Genomic DNA, 26,892 nt, shown 5'->3' with positions numbered 1-26,892 from the left:
AGTTTAGTCTGGAGCAAGGAACAATATTTCAACCAGAACAAGATTTTACTAGGTTCTTGTGGATACACAAGCCAGTGCAGAGAATGGACTCCCCACTTTGGCAGGATGGGTAGAGATGCTGGTCTCTCAGAAACTGGGTTCCCCCAACCCACCATGGGTTGGTCTGGTAACATTTAGCCCACCCAAGTCAAGGCATATAATACATTGTTCTCCATTTTATCCTCACAAACCCAGAGAAGGTTAAGTGTGAGAGAGTGACTGGTCCAAAGCCGCCCCCAGGAGCTTCATGGCAGTGAAGGAATTTGAACCCATGTCTCCTTAGCCCTTTAACCACTGCAACATTCTCCCTCTCCCATTAGATGCGGGGTATGATGTCAGCATTTGCTTTCATGTCCACCATTTTCTGACACACTGGGACAGCCTGTGGCGGGCCTTATCCTGTGACGGCATCGGTGTTTTTGATGGTCTGCAGCAATACTTTGTTAAAGAGAAACCCACAGCAGATGGCTCTGATTAAGAATGTTCAAGAATAATCACTCCTGAACTGGAGAAAGGATCTTGATCTGGACCCAAACCTTGGCCATGTCGTTATGCTGCAATGGACAACGAATTCTTGTACTTTTCCAGCCAAGCGTCCATCTCATTTCTGTCTGGTTGCTTAGGGCGATGGCGTACAGTCTTGCTGTATTAAGCAGAGGTGGGCAATGCTACAGTCAAACGGAATAAGCAGCCCGGCATGAACTTCCACCTGAAAGTTGAACTGGACACAAATCTGATGTTCTACTATTTGAGAAAGTTTGGTTACGATTAGCTGTCCCCCCCCCTCTTGTTTTTAGGTTTCATAGCCTTTGTAGTTTCTCCGTTTATGCCGAGACCAGAGAAACCGAAATACTTCAAGGCAGCAATTCCAGCGATGTCTCTCGATAGGAAATTGTGGGGGAAAGCCTGAGATTTGAAAGGCGGTTTAGCAAAGGTAAGAAAATGGAAGCAAGGCCTGGATTTTTGGGTGATTCAGTATTGGTAAACGCTGACAGACTTTGAGGGAAACACAAATGGAGACACAAATAAAGATAGATGCTGGCAGACTGAATAATGATGTCCAAATTTTAAGAGGACCACATTTCCCCCAGAAAACAAGGAAACGTAATAGGCAGAGAGCTCCGATTTTCAATCAGTATATGAGGGATCTTGCATATTGCAGAAGACGATTGGTTCTGTTGAAATTAGACAAATACTCACAGACAGCTTGGGTGCCATCAAGGCCTTGACACGTACAGGAAATTACATGTCAGTGAAATCACACAGCTGCCCTCGAGCTTCTGGCAATTAGACTCCCAACACTCACAAATACCTGTCAATCAGCCGTTGCGGGTGGGCAGAGTTTCATAAGGAGTTTCATAAGGGGAAGGCAGGCGTAGGGTGCAGCAGGAGCATGGATGGGAAGTTGATTAAAGAACAACACACACACACACAATGGTCTGCCTGGTTCCCTTGTGGGACATTGCAGCCTTATTTTGGATCAAATACATCTAACACGCCGAATTCTGGCGTGAACTATGACCTCATCTCCTGACATGTTCTTTATTGCTGGGAAGCAATACAACGGAGGTGATTTGGTTCACCTCCCAGCCCGAAAAGTACCAGTAAGGTTACAATTTCCCAATTATTTTCATTGCATTGGCAGAACTAGCTCACACTAAGCATTTAGGTCAACGCTCGGTAAGGAGCACCGAGCTCACTGCACACTACCATTTCTTTATTTATTGAAAAGATTTATACCCCAGCTTATTTCTTCCCAATCAGAAAGCGGCAAGGACACACACAAAATGAATGTCCAGGGACAAGTTGAAGACCAACACACAATTATAAGGCACACAGTTAAATCACTGACAAATCAGCTGTAACAGCTTACCCTCCACTAAATCCCCTCTGGAATGAAACATAGAGCTGCAAGGGACCTCAAGAGGTATCTAGTCCAGCCTCCTGCATGACACATGAAACTCACAAACATATCCTGCTCTCCCGCATCTTAAATACTTTCTCAAAGGTGATTAATTTGGTCCTCTTCCTCCAGTCTCCCACTCCCTAGCATCTCAATTGTACATCACCCTCCTTAAAACACTCCTTGTTTCTATTCTGGGTGTGTCATAGCTTTCTTCCTTTCCCATTCCATCTGCATCCCTGGCTGATCTCTCTCTTTTTTCTACTTGTTAACAAAAATAGCTCCACCTCTTTGTATGGGTCAAGTAGCTAATGTAGCTCGATTAAATTGTAAAACTTAAAACCACAAAAGCAGAGAACTGATAAAGGTAAAGTTTCCCCTTCAGTCATGTCCGACCCTGGGGTACCACTGTGAGCAGCAATTTTATAGGCAAGCTGCTTTTGTGGGGTAGTTTGCCATTGCTTTCCTCGGCTATTCTTTACCCTCTAGCTATGAGCTAGGTACTCATTTACAGACCAAGGAATGGATGGATGGCTGAGTTGACCATGAGCCAGCTGCCAGGATATCTGACCCACAGGGGGCTCGAACTCCTGACCATGTGAGTGGCAGTGCAAGCACTTAACCACTACGCCGCGCAGCTCCTAGAGAACTGATAACACATTGTTATTCAGTGTTTTAAAAAATATAACAAAGATCACTAACAAACAGCTCAACACACAAACATCCTCTGGAAGAGAACAGCCTTACAGCTGCTGAAAAACCACTTGCAGACTAGCGTCTCCTCAGGAACAGCCTTCCAAAGGGCAGAGGGTGTAGCACATAGTGATCTTTTTTTAATGTTTTATACGTTTTATTTAGTATAGAATAATACATTTTGTCCACTCAATACGACGTCTTATTTACAGTTAATAAATTCTCATCTAACATCCAAATCAGCTGTGACAGGCTTCTGCTTGTACATATCTATTTTGTTATTTTGTTTTGTCTACGATATTAAATTAAAGTACAATAATCCACAACTTCTTAAATTATTTACTTACCACTTCTAAATTACATCCAAAATCATAAATTTTTGCTGTAAATTTCCTTCTAAGTACATAATCCATTGTAACTACTGATTTCTAAGAACATAAGAACTAGCCTGCCGGATCAGACCAGAGTCCATCTAGTCCAGCATTCTGCTACTCACAATGGCCCACCAGGTGCCTTTGGGAGCTCACATGCAGGATGTGAAAGCAATGGCCTTCTGCTGCTGCTCCTGAGTACCTGGTCTGCTAAGGCATTTGCAATCTGAGATCAAGGAGGATCAAGATTGGTAGCCATAGATCGACTTCTCCTCCATAAATCTGTCCAAGCCCTTTTTAAAGCTATCCAGGTTAGTGGCCATCACTACGTCCTGTGGCAGCATATTCCAAACACCAATCACACGTTGTGTGAAGAAGTGTTTCCTTTTATTAGTCCTAATTCTTCCCCCAAGCATTTTCAATGAATGCCCCCTGGTTCTAGTATTGTGAGAAAGAGTGAAAAATTTCTCTCTGTCAACATTTTCTACCCCATTTTCTAAATTTTCCATTACTTTCTAACTTTTCATAAGCTGTTAATCTTGCTAATTGAACCAATTCCATTACTTTGTGGCATCAATCTAACATTGATGGAATTGCTGATTTGCACCAATATCTAGCTAATATAATTCTGGCAGCAGTAGATAGATATAGAAATAAAGTTCTACTTTCACTGCTTAGAGAATCATCGCATATACCTAGTAAATACATTTCCGGTATACACCTTATATTTACTTTTAAGATTTTCTGCATTTCTCTATGTATATTCCGCCAAAATTCTTTTACTATTTTACACTGCCATAACATATGAAATAAATTTCCTGGTTCCTCTCCACATTTCCAACACTTGTTGGATCTGTGAGAGATTTTGGTCAACTGGGTAGGTGTTATATACCACCTCTACCATATTTTGTAGTAATTTTCTTTAATATCATTACTAACAATAGCTTTTAAACCTGATCCCCATATTTTTTCCCATTTTGCCAACAGAATCGTATGACCAATATCTCTTGCCCAGTTTACCATGAATTCTTTAACAATTTCATCTTCCAAATCTGTTTCAAGACATAAGTTGTACATCCTTTTAATTAAATGATCATTTTTGTTCAGTAAGTTTGTGAGTAATAAATCTTCTTCACCTTGAATCCACAGTGGTTTGGTTTCTTTCTTAATAGCACTATATAATTGTTGGTACAAGCACCAGTTAACATTCCATCCTTCTAAATTCAGCTCCTTCAAACTCTTAATTTCAGCATTTATTCCCTTTTCTGATTGAACCAGTTTCAATATACCGTATATACTCGTGTATAAGCCGAGTTTTTCAGCTCTGTTTTAAGGCTGAAAAATGCCCCCTCGGCTTATACACGAGTCCTGCTTACCAGCCGGCTCTTCAGGCCTCTGCCCAGGCTGGGGGCGCATGGCCAGAACGACCTCCCTGCGGCTGCAGCAGCCACTTGTTGCTCCCTCCACCTCCCGGCTGGGGCCGGAGGTGGAGGGAGCTCCTTATTTGGGCAATGACATCAGGGGGAGTCACTGCCCAAATAAGGAGCTCCCTCCACCTCCTGGCAGGCTGGGCTTCCTCAAACCCAGCCAGGAGGTGGAGGGAGCTCCTTATTTGGGCAATGACATCAGGGGGAGTCACTGCCCAAATAAGGAGCTCCCTCTGCCTCCTGGCTTCCCACCTTCAGCTTATAGGGGAGTCAATACCGTGTTTCCCCGAATATAAGACAGTGTCTTATATTAATTTTTGCTCCCAAAGATGTGCTATGTCTTATTTTCAGGGGATGTCTTATTTTTCCTGTGTTCTGTTCGTCGGGCATGCTTCCAAACAAAAACTTTGCTATGTCTTACTTTCGGGGGATGCCTTATATTTCACACTTCAGCAAAACCTCTACTATGTCTTATTTTTCGGGGATGTCTTATATTAGGGGAAACAGGGTACATGTCCCCAGGTTTTGCTAGTAAAATTAGGTGCCTTGGCTTATACACGAGTCGGCTTATACACGAGTTTATACGGTATCTGAAAATTTTAACCATCCTTTTTCTAAGATGTTCATCTTTATAAGAGCTTTGTGTGGTGAAATCCACCAAGGAACGCTCCTATATAATTTATTTCTATATTTCTCCCAAACTTTATATAAAGCAAATCTGAATGGGTGTTGAAAGAATTGTTTATCTTTTCTTTTTGGAACCACAGATAAGCATGTATTCCATATCTCAAATTAGCCCCTTTGATAGCTAATAATTTCGTGTTTTTAAGTTGGAACCAGTCTTCAACCAAACCAAACAAAATGTTTTGTAATACATTTTAAAGTTTGGTGCCGCCATTCCTCCTCTTTTCTTATTGTCTGATAAGAGTTTATATTTGACACGGGGCTTTTTCCCTCCCCAGAGAAATTTTAATGTGTCCGTTTGCCAATTAAATATTTTTCCAGATTTTAATATTGGCAAGTTATTAAACAAAAATAACACTCTCAGAAGTATATTCATTTTAAGAACTGCTATGCTACCCGAGATAGTTAAATGTAATTTATTCCAAATTTTGAAATCATTTTTTATTTTTATTCCAAATTACAGTGTAGTTATTTTCAAATAAACTTAAATTTGATGATGTTAAATTGATACCTAAGTATTTCACTTTTTTAGAAATATGACCCTCCCATATAGTTTCTAGTAATAATTTATCTTTATCCCTCATATTTTTAACTAAGATTTGTGTTTTATCTTTATTGACTTTCAAACCGGAAACCTGTTCAAAGTCTTCTAGAGTATTTTTCACTTCTTCTATTGAGCCTAGTGGATCTTCTAATATGATCACCAAATCATCTGCATATGCCTGGATCTTGAAGCATTCCCCTTTAATTTTTACACCTCATATGCCTCCAGTATTTTTAATTTTATCAGTCAAAATTTCCAAAACTAAAATAGATAGTAACTGGGATAGGGGACATCCTTGTTGGGTTCCACATTCTCTCTCACAATTTTCCATCTTTTCTGCATTAATTATAATTCTAGCAGACAGGGATGTATATATTTGATTGATCCAACTTCTAACAAGGACGTAGGTAAGGGGGGGGTTCTCGGGTTCAAACCTCCCCATTACATGTCCGAAGCTCCGTCCCCTGTTTGTGGTTTTTAAAAATATTTTTAAATGTTTTTTTGGCCTGCAGGGGGTGCAATTTTTAGGCTAGCAGCACCAAAAGTTCAGGGATGTTTTGGGAGACTCTCCTGATGATCCTAGCCAGGTTTGGTGAGGTTTGGTTTAGGGGGTCCAAAGTTATGGACTCCCAAAGGGGGTGTCCCCATTGTTTCCAATGGGAGCTAATAGGGATAGGGGCTACAACTTTGAGGGTCGATAACTTTGGACCCCCTAAACCAAACCTCACCAAACCAGTTTGATCCAGAGATATTCATTGTAGAAGAACTTCTTTTAGTCTATTGGAAAGAATTGCTGTAAAAATTTTATAATTGGAATTTAAGAGGGATATTGACCTATAATTCGCTACCTCAGATGTATCCTTCCCTTCTTTTGGTATCAATGTAATATTGGCTGTCCTCTGAGAATCTGGTATTCCATTCACAGTAATATTATTAAATACCTGCTCTAGAATATCTATAATTTCATCTACAATTTTGTTGTAGAATAAATTTGTTATGCCATCTGGGGCAGGTGTTTTATTCAATTTCAGTTTCTTAATCGCCTTTCTGATTTCCTCTTTAGTAAAATCTTTATTTAACTTGTTTAACTTGTTTAACAAGTGTGAAAAGGGCATTAATTTTTCCTGGGATTCAGGCTGTCATACTGAAAGCATCCACAGGATGGCATTTTCACTGATTTTGTTTCTCCCTACCTGGCCTCTGGGTTGCTGATTTGCAAATGGGCTGCACTTGGGGCCAAGGGTGGCAAGATTGTGCTTGAAGCATTAGCTGGGCTCTCTGCTGTGTTTTTGTGACCCCTAAAGCTCGCCCCAAACTTTCTAGCTATTCTCAGAATGGTCATAGTCCTGCCTTTCTGCTCCCTAAATGTGACCTGTTTATGTGATGACTGACTGGGTAACACTAGGAGTCCATTGCCAGCACTGAAGCAAAAGGAGCAAAGTACCCTCCATTATATGCCACGTCATGCCCCAACGTCCCACAACACCACCCCTGACTAAAGAAAAGGGAAGCTGGGCTTTCTTGTGCATTTTGTGTTTTGGCAGAAGAAAAAGCCAACAGTGTACCAGTGCTTTGCTTTGTGGCTATTGTGTGAAGGGTTTCCTGAATGTACAAGTGTGCCTTTTATATCACATACATGGCTATATTGTCGTGCCCCTGGACTGTTCAATACCAAACCTCTGTGTACGGATGATGTCTTTATTACAAACCGGCATCAGGAACAAGCATTTAGTCTTCCGTCGCCAGAGGTGAAGCATAAGGAGCAAAACACCCTCCATTATACCCCACCTCATGTCCCAATGTCACATAATACCACCCCTGACTACCAGTTCCCAAGGGGGGATGGCAACCCACCAGTCCCAGGGTCTGGAGACTGTGCAGTCTCCCTCAAACATTCTCTCTACCTGGCTTCTAGGTTCTCACTACCTGGCTTCTAGGGGGGGATGTGGTCTCTCCCAAGCATTCTCTCGACCTGGCTTCCAGGTTCCTTTTCTTCTACCACAGAGTGGGAGAGTTGAACCTGGCAGGGGTGTAATGCCCATTGGGTAAAGTGGGCATTTGCCCAGGGCGCCCCTTTGTGGTGGGCGCCAAAAATGCAGGGGTTGTTTGTGTGGGTTTGTGTTTTTTTTTGGTATTTTAGTGGGGGGGTTTTGTTTTTGGCCTGCAGGGGGCTTAGTTTTTAGGCTAGCAACACCAAAATTTCAGGGATGTTTTGGGAGACTCATGATGCTGTCACCCAGGTTTGGTGAGGTTTGTTCAGGGAGTCCAAAGTTATAGACTCCCAAAGCGGGTGCCCCATCCCCCATTGTTTCCAATGGGAGCTAATAGGAGATGGGGGCTACAACTCTGAGGGTGGATAACTTTGGACCCCCTGAACCAAACTTCACCAAACCTGGGAGGCATCATCAGGAGAATCTCCTAAAGATACCCTGAAAGTTTGGTACTGCTAGCTTAACAATTGCACCCTGACAGCAGGCACCCCCCAAATTTCCCCAGATTTTCCTTTTAAACCCCCCCCCCCCTTTGGCATGGATTTAAAGGGAGAATCTGAGGTCCCCAGTTTAAGCATCGAAAGTGATGCTGTTTCAGGGTGGGGGAGAATCAACCCCAAAATAGCATCACTTTCAATGTTGCTTAAACTGGGAACCCCAGATTCTCCCTTTAAGATGGATTTAAAAGGAGAATCTGGGCTCCCTAGTTTAAACACCATTTAAAATGATGCTGTTTGGGGGTGGATTCCAGCATCACTTGTTTAAACTAGGGAGCCCAGATTCTCCTTTTAAATCCAACTAAAAGGAAGAATCTGGGGTTCCCAGTTTAAATAACATTGAAAGTGGTTCTGTTTCCCCCAATTGGGGGGACTGGATACAACAGCATAAAATGTTTTCATAGCAGTAATAAAACATTTTGAAAATGTTTTCAAAAAAATTATTTCTGCTGTGTGGCATGGCCTATTGCTGTGTTCAGATTTGTGAGTTGGGGCATGCTCTATAATGTGATGGTGACTTTGAAACAACCTGGTGTAAAAAATCATTGCTTGGTCACGGTGGGGGAGGGCGGCTGCCCATGGGGGGCCGCCAAACTCCAGTTTGCCTAGATACGCCACTGGGCGTAGCTACAAGGGGACCAGGGGGGGTGCGTGTTGCACCGGGCACACACCTGGGGGGCATCAATCTCAGGTTTTGCCCAAGGCTCCAGTTTGCCTAGTTACGCCACTGGAACCTGGGTCTGACAGAGGCTGGTCTGTGTAACCACTAACATTGTGCTGAACAGATCAGCCAAGTTGCCGAGGAGGGCTCAGAAACACAGTCTCCTCCGCTAGTCGGGGAATCATGAGTTGGGTGCCCTGTGTCTGTCCAGGGTTTGTTCAGTTGTGATGAACAGAGGCCTGTGAATGTCATCTGTGCGTGTGTGCATTTATGCAGCTGGTGCCTCTGAACGTAGCAGTGTGATCCCTCCGAGAGGGAAGGGATAGGTCCTTTTGTGGGCAGTGAATGCAGTGGTGGACAATGTCATGGGGGGCTTCAGAGTGTGGATACTGTGGGCAAGGGAGAGACGTGTGCATCCGATGGGCATTTTGGAGAAACTCCAGAAGACCCCCTTTATCGGGTTTATGCTAGGCAGAGGTGTCTACTTGAGTGTCAGGGGAGTGAAGCGAATGGGCTTCAATGTGGGTGAGAGGTGACTGGAGCCACCTGGCTAGTCAGGTGTGCTCTCAAAAGTGAACTTTTAATCTCATAGGTGAACTGTTAACCTCATAGGTGGACTTTTAACCTCATGTGCTGCAGCCCCAGAATAATGTTGGTTGCGCTTGTGTGTAGTGTGAGGCGTTGTGATCTCATGTGTGGAATGTGGCCGTGGGAAAAGCACGCAATCTCCCGAACGAGGGCATCACACAGACCTTGAGCAGGGTGTGACAATGTTGTCTTGGGAACGTGGCATTCCTCCTGGCAGAAGTGGTGGTCCTTTCTGTACCCCTCATTTAGGAGAAGTGTGCATTTTGAGGAAAAGCTTTTTCACTGTTTGGGGTTGCACAGACTAGGGGCATGAAGCAGGCAGGGAGCCCTCCATTATACCCCACGTCATGCCCCAATGTCATACCACACCACCCCTGACTAAAAAAAAGGAAATCTGGGGTTTCTTGTGCGTTTTTGTGGCTGGATGGCCATCTGTCAGGAGTACTTTGATTGTGCATTCCTACATTGCAGGGGGTTGGACTTCGTGGTATTGGGGTCTTTTCCAACTCTGATTCTATGGTGATATCCTCACTGGTGATTAATCCTGGGATAGTCACCTGAAATATCCAGGTTCCCTCACAGCCGAACCACAAAACACAGATCAGTCCCGTTTCTGGGGCTCCCCCCCCCCCCCATCACAGGATTTTCCTGGACCTTCTTGTATATGCACCTTTTTTGAAAAAAAACACTCCAATGGGAGCCAATAGGAGATGGGGGCTTCACATTTTAGGGTTCATAACTTTGGCTCCCATGAACCAAACTTCACAAAACCTGGGTGGAATCATCAGGTGGTATCACCTAAAGATACTCTGAAATTTTGGTGGTGCTAGCTTAACAATTTTATTTATTTATTTATTTTATTTATTGATTTATAATCACTCTTAACTGGAGGGCTCTTGGGCGTGTACAACATTTAAAAAACAAGTACCACAACATTTAAAAGCAGCGATCCAAGTTTAAATATAAATTAAATTAAAATCCAAGATGTAAGGTGGCGTCCAGCGTTTCAACAGCATAAAATCCCTCCCTCCCCACGATGAAGGGAGGCATGGCGAGTCTCAGTGATGGAATCGTGGCCCAGGTGTTGAGGGCCACAGACGGGGCACTATTAGCGGCTGGGTCCTCCGGCGTCTGGCGAACAGCTCTGTCTTTACAGGCCCCGCTGAACTCCTTGTCCCGAGGGGCCCAGACAGCTGGAGGAGAGCTGCCCACCAGGCCGGGCCAGGGCTGTAAAAGTCCTGGCCCGCTGCGGGAGGCCAGCCGCATCACCAAAGGGCCAGGGACCACCAATGTTGGCCTCCGCCATCAGAGAGGCCTAGGGACATATGGGGTGATGCAGTCTCAAGATACGATGGTCCCAGGCCGAATGGCCTTAAAGGTCAACACCGACCTTGAAGATGATCCGAATCCCCATTGGTACAATGCAGCTGCCGCAGCACAGGCTGGATGTGTTCTCGGCGGGTGCTGCCTGTAAGCAGATCGCTGCTGCATGGTGAACCAGTTTTAAACGCCGGATCAGACGCAAGGGAAGCAACTCATGAGCGAAGTTACAATAGTCAAGTCTGGAAATGACCATTGCATGGATCACTGAGGCTAGGTCCGCTTCTGGAGAGGAAGGGCCAGCCGGGCTCACGGAGGTGGAAGAAGGCAGTCTGGTTGTGGCATAGGCCACCTGGGTCTCCATTGTGAGAGACAAATCCAGGTGGACTCCCCAGGCTGAACGGAGGGGGGTCGGTAAGCCACAGGACCCCCCTCCCACACCGGGCGGCTGGAAAGTCCCTCCCCACCCCTCACGACCAAGCCAGAGGACTTCCGTCTTCGAGGGGGTTCAGTTTTAACCTGCCCTGCCGCAACCAACCAGCAACCGCCTCCAAACAGTGCTGGAGAGCCACAGGGCTACGGCTGCCCTCCATCAACAGAATGAGCTGTGCGGTCATCAGCGTGACTGATGGCAAATCAGCCAGCAAACCCGCATCAGCTGAGCAAGAGGTCGCATATAGATATTAAATAACAGCGGGGACAATAATGCCCCCTGGGGTACACCGCATTGAAGCGGGCACTTCCGGGAGGCCTGGTCCCCGCACCTCACTTGCTGAGTCCGGCCCCGGAGAAACGAGGTTATCCACTGAAGGACACTGCCCCGCACTCCGGAGGCGGCCAGGCGGTGGGCCAAAAGGTCGTGGTCGACCACATCAAAATTGCACCCCTGACAGCAGCCCCCCCCCCTAAAAAAAGGGGGCAGACCTAGATGTTTTCACTAGAAACATGCTACAGTGAGGATGTTGGAATCTGGATGAAAAGGTGCTGATTCTTTTGAAACTTAGTTGTATCTAGATTAAATTTTCAGTGGGAATTCGACCTATGATTGTGAGCAAGTCAGAAAAAAGCATTAATTTTTCCTGGGCTGCCTTACAGAAAACATCCACGGGATGGCAGTAGAAGACCACAAATGCATTTTAACTGATTTTGTTTCTCTCTACCTGGGTTGCTCATGGGGCTGCATTTGGGGCCAATGGTGGCAAGATTGTGCTTGTGTTGCACCTGTGAAGCATTAGCTGGGCTTTCTTCTGTGTTGTTGTCTTCAGGGTGACCCCTAAAATTTGCCCCAAAGTTTGTAGGTAATCTCAGAATGGCCAGAATGCTTCCTAAATATGACCTGGCTTGTTTGTGATGCCCTCCTTTGGGAGATTGTGTGCTTTTCCCACTGCCACATTCCGCACATGAGATCACAATGCCTCACACTACACACAAGCGCAACCAATATTACTCTGGGGCTGCAGCACATGAGGTCAAAAGTCCACCTCTTAGGTTCACTCTTCACCTATGAGGTTAAAAGTCCACCTATAAGGTTAACAGTTCACCCTGACTCCATTTAGAGCACACTGGACTAAACAGGTGGCCCCAATCAACTCCCACCCACATTTAATCCCATTCACTTCACTTCCCTGACACTCATGTAGACACCCTACCGAGCATTACACGACAAAGGGGGTCTTCTGGAGTTTCTCCAAAATGTACCCCAGATGCACACGTGGCACACATTTCCTTCTCTCCCTTGCCCACAGTATCCACACTCTGAAGCACCCCATGACATTGTCCACCACTGCATTCATTGCCCACAAAAGGACCTATCCCTTCCCTCTCGGAGGGATCACACTGCTACGTTCAGAGGCACCTGCTGCACAGATGCACACACGCACATAGATGACATTCACAGGCTTCTACAACTGAACAAACCCTGGACAGACACAGGGCACCCAACTCATGATTCCCCGACTAGGGGAGGAGACTGTGTTTCTGAGCCCTCCTCAGCAACTTGGCTGATCTGTTCAACACAATGTTTGTGGTTACTCAGACCTGCCTCTGGCAGACCCAGGTTCGACTCTCCCACTCTGTGACAGCAGAAAAGGAACCTAGAAGCCAGGTAGAGAGAATGTTCGGGAGACACTGCAGCCCCCCTAGAGGCCAGGTAGGGAGAACCTAGTAGCCAGGTTGAGAGAATTATTGGGGGACACTGCAGCCCCCCTAGAGGCCAGGTAGGGAGAACCTAGTAGCCAGGTTGAGAGAATTATTGGGGGACACTGCAGCCCCCCTAGAGGCCAGGTAGGGAGAACCTAGTAGCCAGGTTGAGAGAATTATTGGGGGACACTGCAGCCCCCCTAGAGGCCAGGTAGGGAGAACCTAGTAGCCAGGTTGAGAGAATTATTGGGGGACACTGCAGCCCCCCTAGAGGCCAAGTAGGGAGAACCTAGTAGCCAGGTTGAGAGAATTATTGGGGGACACTGCAGCCCCCCTAGAGGCCAGGTAGGGAGAACCTAGTAGCCAGGTTGAGAGAATTATTGGGGGACACTGCAGCCCCCCTAGAGGCCAGGTAGGGAGAACCTAGTAGCCAGGTTGAGAGAATTATTGGGGGACACTGCAGCCCCCCTAGAGGCCAAGTAGGGAGAACCTAGAAGCCAGGTAGAGAGAATGTTTGGCCCAGGCTGCACTGTCTCTGGACCGTGGGACTGATGGGGTGCCATCCCCCCCTTGGGAACTGGTAGTCAGGGGTGGTGTTGTGTGACATTGGGGCATGGGGTGGGGTATAATGGAGGATGCGTTGCTCCTTATGCTTTTGGTCTGGCGAAGGAGATCTAAATTCTTATTCCTGATGCTGTTTCGTAAAAAAGACATCACCTGAACACAGAGTCTTGTTATGAAACAGTCCAGGGGGATGACAGTAAAGCCATGGATGTGACATAAGGCACACTCACACATTCAGGAAACCCTTCACACAGTAGCCCCAAAAGAAAGCACTGGTACACACTGTTGGCTTCCTCTTCAGCCATGTGCAACCACTATTCTTTGGACAAGTGGATTCATGCTATGGCGATGTCACCCACTAAGGCTACAATCCCAGATACAGTTTCCTGGGAGTAAGCCCCACTGAATAACTCAAGGCTGACTTCCACATTCACCCCTTCTGGATGCCACTCTACGTGCTTTTGGGGAGGGCTGGCAACACAACCAAACAGTCTCATACAAGATCCCATCGCTGGTACTTGGTTTCAGGATGACACCAGATAAATCACAAAGCCCACCCCCTCTCCTTTTCAGAACCATGTAATGGAACTGCCCCCCAAAGACCCTCCCATTGATCCAACTAATGAACCTGACCAGGAGACGATCACAGCCACTGCCCAGGTTTCAAAATGTTCTGCCATGTCACTTGTCACGTAGACAGGCCACATTTAGGGTGCAGGAAAGCGGAACTACGGCCATCCTGAAAATGGCTACAAACTTTGGGGCTAACTTTAGGGGTCACCCTGAAGACAACAACTCACAAGAAGGCCCAGCTAATGCTTCACAGGTGCAACACAAGCACAATCTTGCCACCATTGGCCCCAAGTGGAGCCCATTGGCCCCAAGTGCAGCCCCATGAGCAACCCGGGTAGAGAGAAACAAAATCAGTTAAAATGCATTTGTGGTCTTCTACTGCCATCCTCTGGACATTGTCAGTATGGCAGCCTGAATTCCAGGAAAAATTAATGCCCTTTTCAGACTTGCTCACAATCATAGAATCAGAGTTGGAAGAGACCCCAAGGGCCATCAAGTCCAACGCCCTGTAATGCAGGAACACACAATCAAAGCACTCTTGACAGATGGCCATCCAGCCTCTGTTAAAAAAACCTCCCAAGAAGGAGACTCCACCACACTCCGAGGTAGTGCATTCCACTTTTGAACAGGCCTTACTGTCAGGAGGTTTTTCCTGATGTTTAGGTGAAATGTCTTTCCCTTCCCCTTGAACCCATGACTCCTGGGCCCAGTCTCTGGAGCAGCAGAAAACAAGCTTGCTCCCTCACCAACAAAACATCCCTTCAAATATCTAAACATGGCTATAATGTACAGACAGACAGACAGACAGATAGATGACCAAGCTGTAAATACTGCACATAGATGGATGGATGGATGGATGGATGGATGGATGGATGGATGGATGGATGGATGGATGGATGGATGGATGGATGGATGGATGGATGGATGGATGGATGGATGGATGGATGGATGGATGGATGGATGGATGGATAGATACAAGACCTAGCTGAAACTACTACGCATAGATAGATGAATAGGTATAGGACCTAGTTGTAACTGCTGCACATAGATAGATAGACAAATAGATAGATAGAGGACTTCGCTGTAACTGATGTACATAGATAGGTAGACGGATAGCTAGATACAAGACCTAGCTGAAACTACTACACATAGATAGATGGATAGGTATAGGACCTAGTTGTGACTGCTACACATAGTTCGATAGACAAATAGATAGAGGACCTAGCTGTAACTGCTGCACATAGATAGACAACCATTAAAATGCTCTTGTCTTACAGGACGATACGCTCTAACTTTCAGATGCTGCAGTCAGTCCCCAAGATGCACAGAGCTGTGCAGGTGTGGTGGTGATAAATAGCTGCTATCTGAGAATAATGTTGCTGAGAAAAAATGATGATGGGGAAAATGATCTTTGGGACTCTGGTAAATGACCTGTCAAACCTGTAAAGCACCTTTCATTGTAATTAAATACTGCCGTTTCAATACATCCTTCAATACTTCCATATTCTAATGTGGAAGTGTCCAATTGTTCCATATAAACCTTTTAAAAGGAGGATTTCTAACAGAATGAAGACACCCAGCCCCAATGACTGCCAGGAAATCTGTTTCCAGCTGCATAGGTTTACAGCCCTATCAGTATTTATTTGTTAATTCTAACCCGCTGGGGCACTTTGCATAGCCACAATATTCTTTTGATGAACAGAAACGAAAGTGGAAGGAAGTTCTTCACCCAGCAACAGATTGTGGGGGCAGGGATAGGATGCCGTAGAGTCCGCCTTCCAGAGAGGTCCTTTTCTCCAGGGGAGCTGATCTCTATTGCCTACAGATCTCCAGCCATTACCGGGAGGTTGGCGCCCACAGTCCAGAGAAGTACTAGAATAGGAGATGTCCAAGGAGTACCAGGACTGGGTAAATTGCTGCAGAAGAAAGACTTGCCAGCTATAGAAGCAAAGCTCTTAATGATATTTGTTTGTGGGCCTGAATAGTGTCTCTTGAATTCAAGGTCACACTGAAAATAAGAGTTCGCAAAAACTTAAAAGAAAACACAGAGGTGGTGGTGGGTTTTCCGGGCTGTGTGGCCGTGGTCTGGTGGATGCACCAGACCACGGCCATACAGCCCGGAAAACCCACCACAACCAGTTGAATCCGGCCGTGAAAGCCTTCGACAATACATAAGACACAGAGGCTTTGGCAAGTCTCCTCTGTTCATTTTTTGCCTGCAAACCCCTTTTGAATCACTGTTAAGTCGGCTGCGACTTGACAGCATCCAACCCAGTGGTTCTCAACCTTCCTAATGCCGTGACCCTTTAATACAGTTCCTCATGCTGTGGTGACCCCCCACACTAACATTTATCCATTTTACAGATGGAGAACACTGATGCAGAGAGTCTTAGGCGACCCCTGTGAAAGGTTGAGAACCACTGATCCAACCAATGCCAAGACTTGACAACATCCATCAAAGTTGCTAAGTCTTGGTAATACTCCTTTGAGCCTGCAGGAGGTGCTGCAGGCGTGGATGCACTCAATGGGATCCAAACTCTCCAGCCTTTCCCCCAAAGGCTGGAGCTGGTGCCCAGAGCAGAGCGTGACTTGCTTGCTGCGGTAATTGTTTCCTCTCCAAAAGCTAACCTTCTCTGCAAAAAAACAGATCTCTTGCGAGAGAGATAAGGAGACAATTTTATAATGATGTTTTGGTGAACTCGGAGAACTTTTTGGCTAGACTTTTCCAGACCACACACAAGTAGTGTTTGCACCGTCCAAAATCTTAGAGATTGAAAAAGAGGAGGAGAGAGAGATGTATAATTTTAATTTTAGAACAACAACCCAAAAACTATTTTCAAGAATCAAACAACACTGAAGCGCCTGAAACATGATGTGAGGAACTTTTCCCTGCTTGCCCATCTGCAGTTAATTTCGGAGATGCACTGAATCGCTTTTTAAGAGGGAGAATAAACATTGGCATCAAAAGTGTAAATAAAGTAACCAGATGAAGCTGATGTTCAAAGGAGCTTGTCTCTGCAACATGCGCCGGACAGGTTTTAATGGGCTGTCTGGATAAGGGGTGGAAAAGAATGGGAGATCTTTGCCGATTAACTCGGTGCAACTTTTCTTTCAAGTTTTTGCTAACTCTTACTTTCAGTGTGACCTTGAATTCAAGAGACACTATCCAGTCCCGCAAAGAAGTATTATTAATGGCTTTGCTTCTATAGCTGGCAAGTCTTTCTACCTCAGCAATTCACCCAGGCCTTGGCCATTAAAGCATCCTGGCTCTCTGCCCAGCAGTGTTAACTTCCAACCTGGGTGTAGCGTCTGCTGCCCCTGCTGGGCTGAAGTTTGTGGGCAAAGCACAGAACCACAGACTAACACATGAGAATCTGTAACTGGTGGGAATCAAAGTGGTGGTGTCGGTCAGAGTGCTGGATTAGGACCCGTAAGACAGAAATTCAAATCCCTACTCAGCTCTGGGTCAGTCCCCATCTCTTGACCTGGTCCGCTTCCCAAGGTTGCTGTGGGGATAAAACAGGGTAGAGTCTTGTCCCCTTCTCTGAGCTACTTGGAGGAAGGATATGTGTGTGTGTAAAGCGCCATAGTCACGACCAGCTTATGACAACCCAGTAGGGTTTTCAAGGCAAGAGACTATCAGAGGTGGTTGGCCATTGTCTTAGAGCTGCGGTGGCGAACCTTTGGCACTCCAGATGTCCATGGACTACAATTCCCATCATCCCCTGCCAGCATGGCCAATTGGCTGATGGGAATTGTAGTCCATGAACATCTGGAGTGCCGTAGGTTCGCCACCACTGTCTTAGAGAAAGATGTTCAGGTGGTGCCCAAGATTCATTCCAGAGCTAGGGACTGAGGTTCGATATGGATTAAGAGAAAAAGGTGGACATCCAGCCAAATGCAAGATATACAGAATTTGGACATGTCCAACATATCTCAGTTTGCATGCACAGACATAAGAGTGGGATTTCTCCCCTCTGCACCTTTGCTGCTGCCAAGATACTTAGAAAGGGTCACATGCCAGTCATCCTAGCAACCCGACACGTTAGGGACCACTGGCCTGGGTACTACTTGTGTAAACTATTATGAGAAAGGCCAGAGGTTAAACGCAGCACATGGGTGGCATTCATTTACGGGATTCCAAGATCTCTGCTGGAGTGCCTTTCCAGACCCTCTTATGGCAGGGCTGTTGTTTAACCCCTTCGATGCTGTTTGTTTAGGATGCGGCAGAGGTCTTGGCGTTTGGTCCTCAGCGATTAGCATTCTAAGTTGAGGACATGCCGATGTCAGAGGGTCAATTCCCCAAGGGAGTGCTGGTGGCAACTTGAATTGACTGGAGCCCAGCAAGACCAGCAGGTTGCGTCTGGGTGGACCAACAAAGTCATCCCCAACCCTTGGAACATGTCACAGATGAAAACAGAAGGCATTCCTGCACTCACACAGCAAAGCCTATTTATTGCCTGAGGACCTGGTGAATGGCACAGTCATTTATTCTGCAACAGGCGTGTTAGACAAAAGTAATGGATACCTAGGATGTAAAAGCAGTGGGTTCTTGGGATTCCACCACCCTATTCTGCTGCACACATAGACCGACGGTCAGTCACCAGGCCTCAGAATGAAAAGGCCTCATCTCCTATTGATGACTATCGAATGAATTTCATGGATAGAAACCTGCACGAATCATATCAGTCGGACCATGAAAAACACTCCGGCCCACAACGACTGCTGGGCAAGAGTGAGAACTCCACAGAGCTCTATCTTGACTGGCAACAGCCATTTGCAAGCTGTGTGTTCATCTGTTCCTTTGTTGCACACACAGGGAGGGAGCAATTCATCCCATCTGTATCTCATCCAGCAGTGTTTAAAAAGGGCGCTCTGGGGACAGATCTGGATAGTCCAAATAGATTCTGGCTTCGGCTTTGTGGCGGGGAACACGCAATCGCAGTCAGGGAAGTGTGGAACTGGATGACAGGCGGAGAAGGCAAAAGTTCAGCGGCATTTATAATTGCTCCCAGGTCTACCCATTCACGATTGAACTAATTTCAAAAATCACTCATAATTAGGGCGAATTCACACAACGCAAAGTCCTCCTGGTCACGGCCAGAACTTTGGATCACACAGAGACTGGGAGTTCCATACTTCCCTTTTGTATTTGCAGAAGTGAAACCAAATGCCCACTGTAATACATGGGGTTGCCAGCTCTGGCTTGGGGGATTCTTGGAAGTTTGGGTGAGGAGTCTGGAGAGAGTGAAGTTTGGGAACTGGGTGATCTCAGAGGTGTTATTATGCCATAAAGTCTGCCCCTCAAAACTGCCATTTTCCCCCCCAGGGGAACTGATCTCTGTAGTCTGCAGGTAAAGTTATATTTCTGGGAGTTCTCTAGGTGCCATGCGGAGGTTGGCACCCCTAAGTAATTTACAGAGAAGGAAAGACACCCACACAAAATACACTTACCTAAAAACACAGGAGAACATAACGCTCTGTGCAAGGAAGGAAATCTGGTGTCGGGAGAACAACCAAAGAGAGGCTGTTGCCGCTGGAAAGTGGAGCTGCTAGCCGTATCGTTTCTGGAAAAAAAAAGATAGGTAAGAGCAGGGTCATCCTTGAAGCTCTCAAAGAATGGGCAGAACCATATGGAAACGGGTGGTCCAAACAGAAACATAAAATGCATTGTCTTTTCTCACCGTGTTTCTAAGCGTGCCATTTTAACAGGGCCTGCTTGGTCCTCAGTCTCTTCTGCGGTCATTGCGCCAAAACAGTAATGATGCTTTTCACAACACGCAGTCCATGAATCTACCTTGTCCCTCCGCCGCCCTCCCCAGCCCCACCCCCCCACAGCCTGTGACCCTGCTTTCTCAGCTCCCTTGGGTTTGCCTTGCTGCTCTAACAGCTGAATGTAAAACAAGACTCCACTTGAGGGCTGACCCCAACCACAAGAAGCCACGGCTGGCTTTGTTTTGATTACATATTCATTTCCTTTCTCTCTTGGGGCGAAGGGTCTGAGGTGGCCTTTCCCTCTTTGCATTTCAGCTCTGATTATTCCGACGGTTCCTCTCCACGCACGCCCTGTCCATCCTTTCTTCCCTCTCCTGCCAATTTTGCTAGTTCTGACCCCTGCTGAACTCCAGTTGCTGGCAAAAGCATCAACTGCTTTGACTTCGGCAGCACGGGTCCGTGACTGTGCCAAGCGGAGAGGAGGAATGTCCCATATCATATTTTTCAAACAAACCCCCAACCCATCCCTCCATTCCAAATCTCTCATAACTGCTGCATCAGAATTTGTGGATTTAATCTGCTGGTGGTAATCAAAAAGTTCACACGTGACATTCAGCGACTTTCTGCGTTCAGGGGCAGCTTAGCAAACGAGGCGGGAGCTTGCAAACTAAAGAGTCGCCTTACCCTAAAGGAACTATGTACAATTTCTCCTCTCTGTTGTTCCCACACAATTCTGCTACTTCTATGTGGGAAATTAACCAGCTGCTCTTGAACATTTCACCGCATTGACTCTCTATTAGCATCTAGAGGACTAGGTTCGACTCCTGGCAAAAACCCTTAATTATTCTCTCTGCATGGAAAGAGTAGATGAACTAAACGGCTGTAATCAATCCATTCTACAGCAACACAGTGAGTCCCAGTAGCAACAAACAACTAAGTCAACCAGCTGAACAACAAACCAAGACAACATGGGGAGGATTTCTCACCACTGCATTCTCCAAGCGTTGGCTTCCTGTCTCAAAAACAAAACAAAACACCCCTTTCCAGCATAACGTGCACATTCAGGCGGCATACGTAGGGTTAGGCCAACAAAACTGAGAAGACCGGGAGGAGAAATGCCACACACTAAAGAGTTGCAGATGTCTGGATGTTGGCATGGGGCTGGGTGCGGTGGTTCGACGCACACAATGCGTTCAGAACATGCTGAATAGTGAAAAGTACTAAGAGGAAAGACTGCTATTTTTTAAAAATCTTGTGGAACCATCAAAGGCAGTTAGCGTAGGCTGAAAACCGGAGCTGGCCGTGTCTTGTGACCAAGAATTAAGGGAGCTTTCATTGAAAAAGTCTGGGACGGCAGCTGCCAAAGCAAGAGGTGTCTGGAGGGAAGGAGCAAGACGAGGATTTTGCTCGCCACTGAAGAGAATGAACGGTGACACTGGAAGTGTCAGTGTCTTTAGGGCTCCCCATTACCAGCAGCAGTAAGTGCTTTGGGAAGCAAACTCAGCTGGTGGTTTTCATACCCTGAAAACAATAATGCTTAGCATTCACATCATGCTATCAGAATTCAAAGTTCTGCTGCCTCATTGCTGAGGTCATACCTACAACAGTCCCAGAAGGTAGGCCTGAATATTTCCCCCTTTTTAAAATTAATGTCTTTGAAAACATTTTTTATCCTGCCTTCCCCAGAAAATAAAAGATGGCTTATAAACCAGGACCGATGTAATATAATTGTCTCATACAAACACAACATGGGCGCCGGTGATGCCTCCTTCTCACGGAACCGGGGGGGCGGGGGGGGAGGAACTGGGCAAGGTGCTGCTGGAGGAGAATTGAATACTGGAGCAGCCATGTTTGTAGGGTGGATAGTCCTGCAGGAGAAAAGGTTGTTCTGGGTGGTGGACTCTATGGTATTACATCACGCTGAAATCCCTTCCCTCCTTAAACCATGTTCTCCTCAGGCTATATCGTGATGTTTTGACTGTGAGGGAAGCTCAAGGACTACATGAAAGCCCCTGGAAGTCTTTGTCCAAGGGCTGTTGGTGAATCTCATTAGCCCAGAACAAGACTTGTTCTACAGCCTGTCGGCATCTCCTTTTAACAGGTTTGGACAACCAACTAAGCTGGGATCTCTTTAGTGTCTATCTTCAATGGAATTATTCCACCCACAAGCCACCACAAGCTAGTGATTACTGGCTGTACCACTTGGGGAGGGGCTGGCCCTTTTGTCATTCAGAGAGAAACGTAAAGCACGCATAATGCACACAAAGGTTGATGGGCATGTGCAGAAGAGGAGAAGTCCCAACTGTTCATCAGGCAGGGTTTTCTCCAAGGAGCGTCCTTCCCCGGTGCCTCAGAGGAGGAAGAGCTGTAGTCAGGGAGGAGGAGAGCTGTGGCCAGCCCAGATCGGCGCCTCTGCCCACATAACAGCATCCGCTCTTGCTGCATGCCGCCGTCTGTGTGTCGAGGCATAAACATGCCCCTGTAAATGCATGTCTGCAAAGCGGCATAAGAAACCACAGAAGCCTATGCCTCAGTTCAAGTGTTTTGATTTAGCCCTGCAACTGGCTCAGAACAAACAGAGGAGGATTACAGAAGGGGATGCCAGAGGGTTGCTCTCCATCACCACTGTTTCTTCATTATGGGCAATTATTATTATTATTATTAACCCCATGGTAGGGAATGGGTGATGAGGAAGAGTTTATAACATTCTCAGGGGAGTCACCCGATGGCACCTTTCTACATCATCTAGAAACCCACTCCCGGTTGCTCTTTCTTGGGGGGAGCAGAGAAGTGGGTATCAATTTGCAGGAGTCATCGCCAGGGGGGATGTGGCTGGCAGCTTTACACATTCTTTTGGGGAGAGGTGGTAACTTGGTCCGATACGCAACCAGCTGTGATTTTACAGGGAGATCTCAAAGCTGTCCCTTTCCCTCTCTAGACGCAAAAACAGGAATATGCTGAGTTCGTCACACCCCAGAATTGCTCTTGGAGATTTACCTCAAATAGATGTGCACATACTGTGCAGAGAAGTAATGTGGCTCCGTGGTAGAACATTTGCCTTGCGTGCAGAAAGTAGCTGGTTTGGTCCCTAGCATCTCCAGTTCAAAGGTGCAGGTAGTGGGGGATATATGAGAGACCTTTGCCCAAGGCTCTGGAGAGCAACGGTGGATCAAAATGGACAGTGCTGACCTTGACAGGCTATCCTGCATGGTGCTGAGATCCAGGAGCCAGGGCACTGGAGCCAGCAGCATTAGAGCTTAAATGTCCCAGCAGTGATTGAAGCCTTAAATAATCCTGCTAGGAGATGTCTTGCGGAGTCAGTCAAGGTGAGCCTTGGAGCAATTGAAGTCCGAGTCCAAGGGGTAAGGCTATATCCCAGGGCTGGCTCACACTCAGAAGCCTCTCTTGCACATCCAAGGGAGGAGTCTCCCCTGCCTCCTTTTGTGGTAATATCAGGCATTAATTCCTCCCCTGACTCTCTGGTCTCTCTGCCTGATGAAGAGTCTGTACTCGGGTCCACAACATGGGTCAATGGTCTGACTCGTTATAGAGCACATGTTCATATCCAATGGCTATTTGATTCTATCTGTGATCAGGCATGTTCTCCCAATGCACAGATGCTCTAAAATCACTGGGTGTCAAATGCTGATACTCAATAGCCGTTGATACTCCAATGCTGACACTCAAATAGCTGATCGTATTGTGGAATGATTGGTGTGGCTGCGGGGGGTAATTTCTGTATGTCTGCGCAGCTGCGTGTATGTTGTAGGGAAAAAAACTTAAAAGAAGACGAGGAGGAGGAGGAGGAGGAGGAGTTTGGATTTATATCCCCCCTTTCTCTCCTGTAGGAGACTCAAAGGGGCTTACAATCTCCTTTCCTTTCCCCCCTCACAACAAACACCCTGTGAGGTGGGTGGGGCTGAGAGAGCTCCGAAAAGCTGTGACTAGCCCAAGGGCACCCAGCTGGCATGTGTGGGAGTGTACAGGCTAATCTGAATTCCTCAGATAAGCCTCCACTACTCAAGCGGCAGAGCTGGGAATCAAATCCGGTTCCTCCAGATCAGAGTGCACCTGCTCTTAGCCACTGCTCTTAGCCACTACGCCATTGCTTCTCAAAAGAGAGAAACATCTTTATGGGAAGGTGTGAAAGTAGCCTGGATTGCTTCCATGGGCTCCAACCCCTGTATGGCACACATGTGAACAGAAAAAAGGAAAACGGGTTCCTTTATAACGCAACCCTTTATACATTTGATGTGTAAAATCGACCTATGTGAGCACAGCTTGAGAAAGCAATCCCTCCAAAGTCAACCCACGAGCATTTGACACCTACTGATTTTGACCCAATTGACATTTAATATCAATGGCTATTTGAGTATCAGTAGCGGATACCTAATATCAGCGCTTGACAACCAATGATTTTGCCACATATTCTTTGCTGGCATCTGACAGCTAAACTGCACAATCATTGAGTCGGCTGGGTTTCATAATTCATTTAACCAGTCCTGAAAATCTCCTTCAATCAGTGCCAGAAATAAACTAGTCAAATAGATAACTGAACAAATGAGTACCACGATCACACAGAGTCTGCGCACAAGCATGGACAGATAAGCACACCCTCAAGGCCGAAAATGAAAACCCTACATACTCTTGGAATAACCAGCATTCACTAGTACATTAGGACACAGCCAGCAATTCTGACCAATGGGGAAAAAACACAGTTACCTCACTGGTAGCTGCAGCATCTTGAAGAAAAGTTCATCATTCGCTCCTTCTTCTCTTTGTGTGCCTTATCTAAGAGATCAACAGGGAACAGCTGTTGGAGGAGGGCAAGCTTTGCTGGTTTGTAGATGATTGCTGTTTTCAAGAAACAACCAAGGCCAACTACAAGCTCTTCACATTGTCCCTGGCTTCAAATTGCCTTTTTGTGCAAGGTTCTTGACACAGTGTGCCCACAGACAGACAGACAGACAGACAGACAGATGCCTTTATTGGCATCATAAATTACAGTATTAAAAAAAGGACATTTATCCATTAACCCATTAAGTATGTTAAAAAATACACTGAGTAGCCACATACAAACCCCTATATATATAACACGTTGAGAGATAAATCAACCATGACTATTTGCTGCTTGAGGGAAGTAACTAAAACCCTCCTAGCCCTTTCAAGAATAAAAGTGACTACAACATGCTTTTGTGTGGAGAAAAAGGGCGCCAGCATCACAACTCGGCGCCCCGGCAACCCCAAACCTCGCAGACACTTGGGATCTCGCACAGGGGGGAGGCGGCAGCCAGCGAGGAGGCTGTCCCTTCCCCATCAGCACTGGCGGCCGCGGTAAGTCTCAGCTGCTCTTTTTGTGAAAAAATAATGACGCTTGGCCACGTAATGTTTCAGAAAGCTTGCAACATTTTCACAAAGACGGTCACAAGAACCATTGAGCAGAAAATTCATAATAGATGACATATCAATATTTAACCTCTCTATCAAGGGATGGATATACATGGAGCGAGGGGAATCATAGATAGGGCACTCTAAAAGTACATGTTGGACAGCTCAACCACAGCTATTTTACACTGGCATAGCCTATTTTCATAGGGGATATTATATCTGCCAAATGTCATGGTGTTAGGCAGAGCATTAAAACGAGCTAGTGAGTATGCTCTGCGTTGTTTGGGATCGCTCAGGATATACAAATAATTAACACAATAATTTGACCAGGCGATTCCTAAAGACTGTGGAGAGCAACTCCCCCCTCCCCGCATCATTCCCTGTTTCTCTCGTTCAATTAATGTGGATTTGATTTCATTACAGATTCTTGTGGCAGACATATTTTGAACACGATCAGTTGTTAGACCTATGTCTTCTCTAGGTCTACTAGCCATTTTACAGAAGCAGATTCTGACAAAAGTTGACCTAAGAGGCTGGTAGGACTGGTCGCAAAATGAATTCGAGACCAGTAGCTGAAAGCTCTCGCCTGTGCCATCAGTTCCATGTTATCAGTGCGCCCCCATGTTTTGACATGGGGCCCCCATGTGCGCCCCCATGTTCCCCCATGTGAGAAGCATGTTGCATAAGGGGGGGGGGGGAACTAACACAGGGCTATCCTCCTCTTTTCATTTGTCCGAAACTCAATGGTGTGTTATTTCCAATTCACCAGCAACTTGGGTGAACGTCTACTTTTACATTCCACCTTGTTTGTGCTGCCAGCCCAAAACATTTGGGGTTTTATTTTTTTAAGAACAACAATGAAGAACGTTGCCTACCAGTTCTATTGATTCCAAGGAACTCGTAATGTTCTGAACCGTTCGATTCTGTGAGGGCTTATGGTGTACTGGCAGGCAGGTCGTGTTAAGGTGCATCTGGCAACTCTGAGTCATGTCAGCAATGCCTTATTTTTTTTGCAGGAGCCTTCTATGTTCCCTGCCATTTTGAATTTCACAGTTGCCAACACCAGATGTTTAAGATTAGTCAAGCGCCATAAATGCTTGATTTCGTTTTTCAAAAAATGTTGCGGGGAGAGAGAAAGCATTTCAGAGGGTGATCTCACTGTTTATGGGCAGAAAAGGACCATGTCCCAGAAGTGTGTGGCTGGAATGAAGAATGTATTAAATCCACCTTCCTTAAAATCTATTGCATGCATGCATGTGGGGAGAGTAGCATTGCTGTGAGCTACAGTAACCTGTAGATTACTTGAAGAACTGTAGCAGCCCTTCATACAAAGGATATTGCAACTCTTAGCTCCTTCATTGGACCTTCATGTGTTCTTAGAAACCCAGCCTCTGCTGTTGTTGATGGAATGGGGAACTTTGAGATTTTCAGGATACCTTTGTACCTCCCATGCCATTAGAGATGGTGGAAGAAGAAGAAGAGTTGGATTTATATCCCCACTTTCTCTCCGACAGGAGACTCAAAGGGGCTTACAAACCCCTTTCCCTCCCTCCCCCCTCACAACAAACACCCTGTGAAGTAGGTGGGGCTGAGAGAGCTCCGAAGAACTGTGACTAGCCCAAGGTCACCCAGCTGGCGTGCGTAGGAGTATACAGGCTAATCTGAATTCCCCGGATAAGCATCCACAGCTCAGGCGGCAGAGCGGGGAATCAAGCCCAGTTCCTCCAGATTAGAGTACACCTGCTCTTAACCACTACGCCACTGCTGCTAATATGGAGGTTAGCATGTTGGGCCA

The 26,892-nt window shown here is 46.2% G+C and overlaps 1 long non-coding RNA gene across 1 annotated transcript in view; it reads right to left on the bottom strand.

Annotated features, from left to right (window-relative positions):
* The window catches only part of LOC125431868, a 32,545-nt gene extending 12,758 nt beyond the window's left edge, over nt 1-19,787 (bottom strand). Inside the window, exons 1-2 of the long non-coding RNA XR_007244347.1 lie at nt 19,679-19,787; nt 19,449-19,561 (exon numbers count right to left, since the gene is read on the bottom strand). This is a non-coding gene — a long non-coding RNA (uncharacterized LOC125431868). The remainder of the gene's footprint in view (nt 1-19,448; nt 19,562-19,678) is intronic.
* Between the last annotated feature and the right edge of the window lie 7,105 nt (nt 19,788-26,892).

The sequence above is a fragment of the Sphaerodactylus townsendi genome, linkage group LG04, assembly GCF_021028975.2.
Source record: "Sphaerodactylus townsendi isolate TG3544 linkage group LG04, MPM_Stown_v2.3, whole genome shotgun sequence".
Lineage (NCBI taxonomy): Eukaryota > Metazoa > Chordata > Lepidosauria > Squamata > Sphaerodactylidae > Sphaerodactylus > Sphaerodactylus townsendi.
The sequence above is the reverse complement of the archived record's forward strand: the minus strand, read 5'-3'. Positions and strand labels throughout refer to the sequence as shown.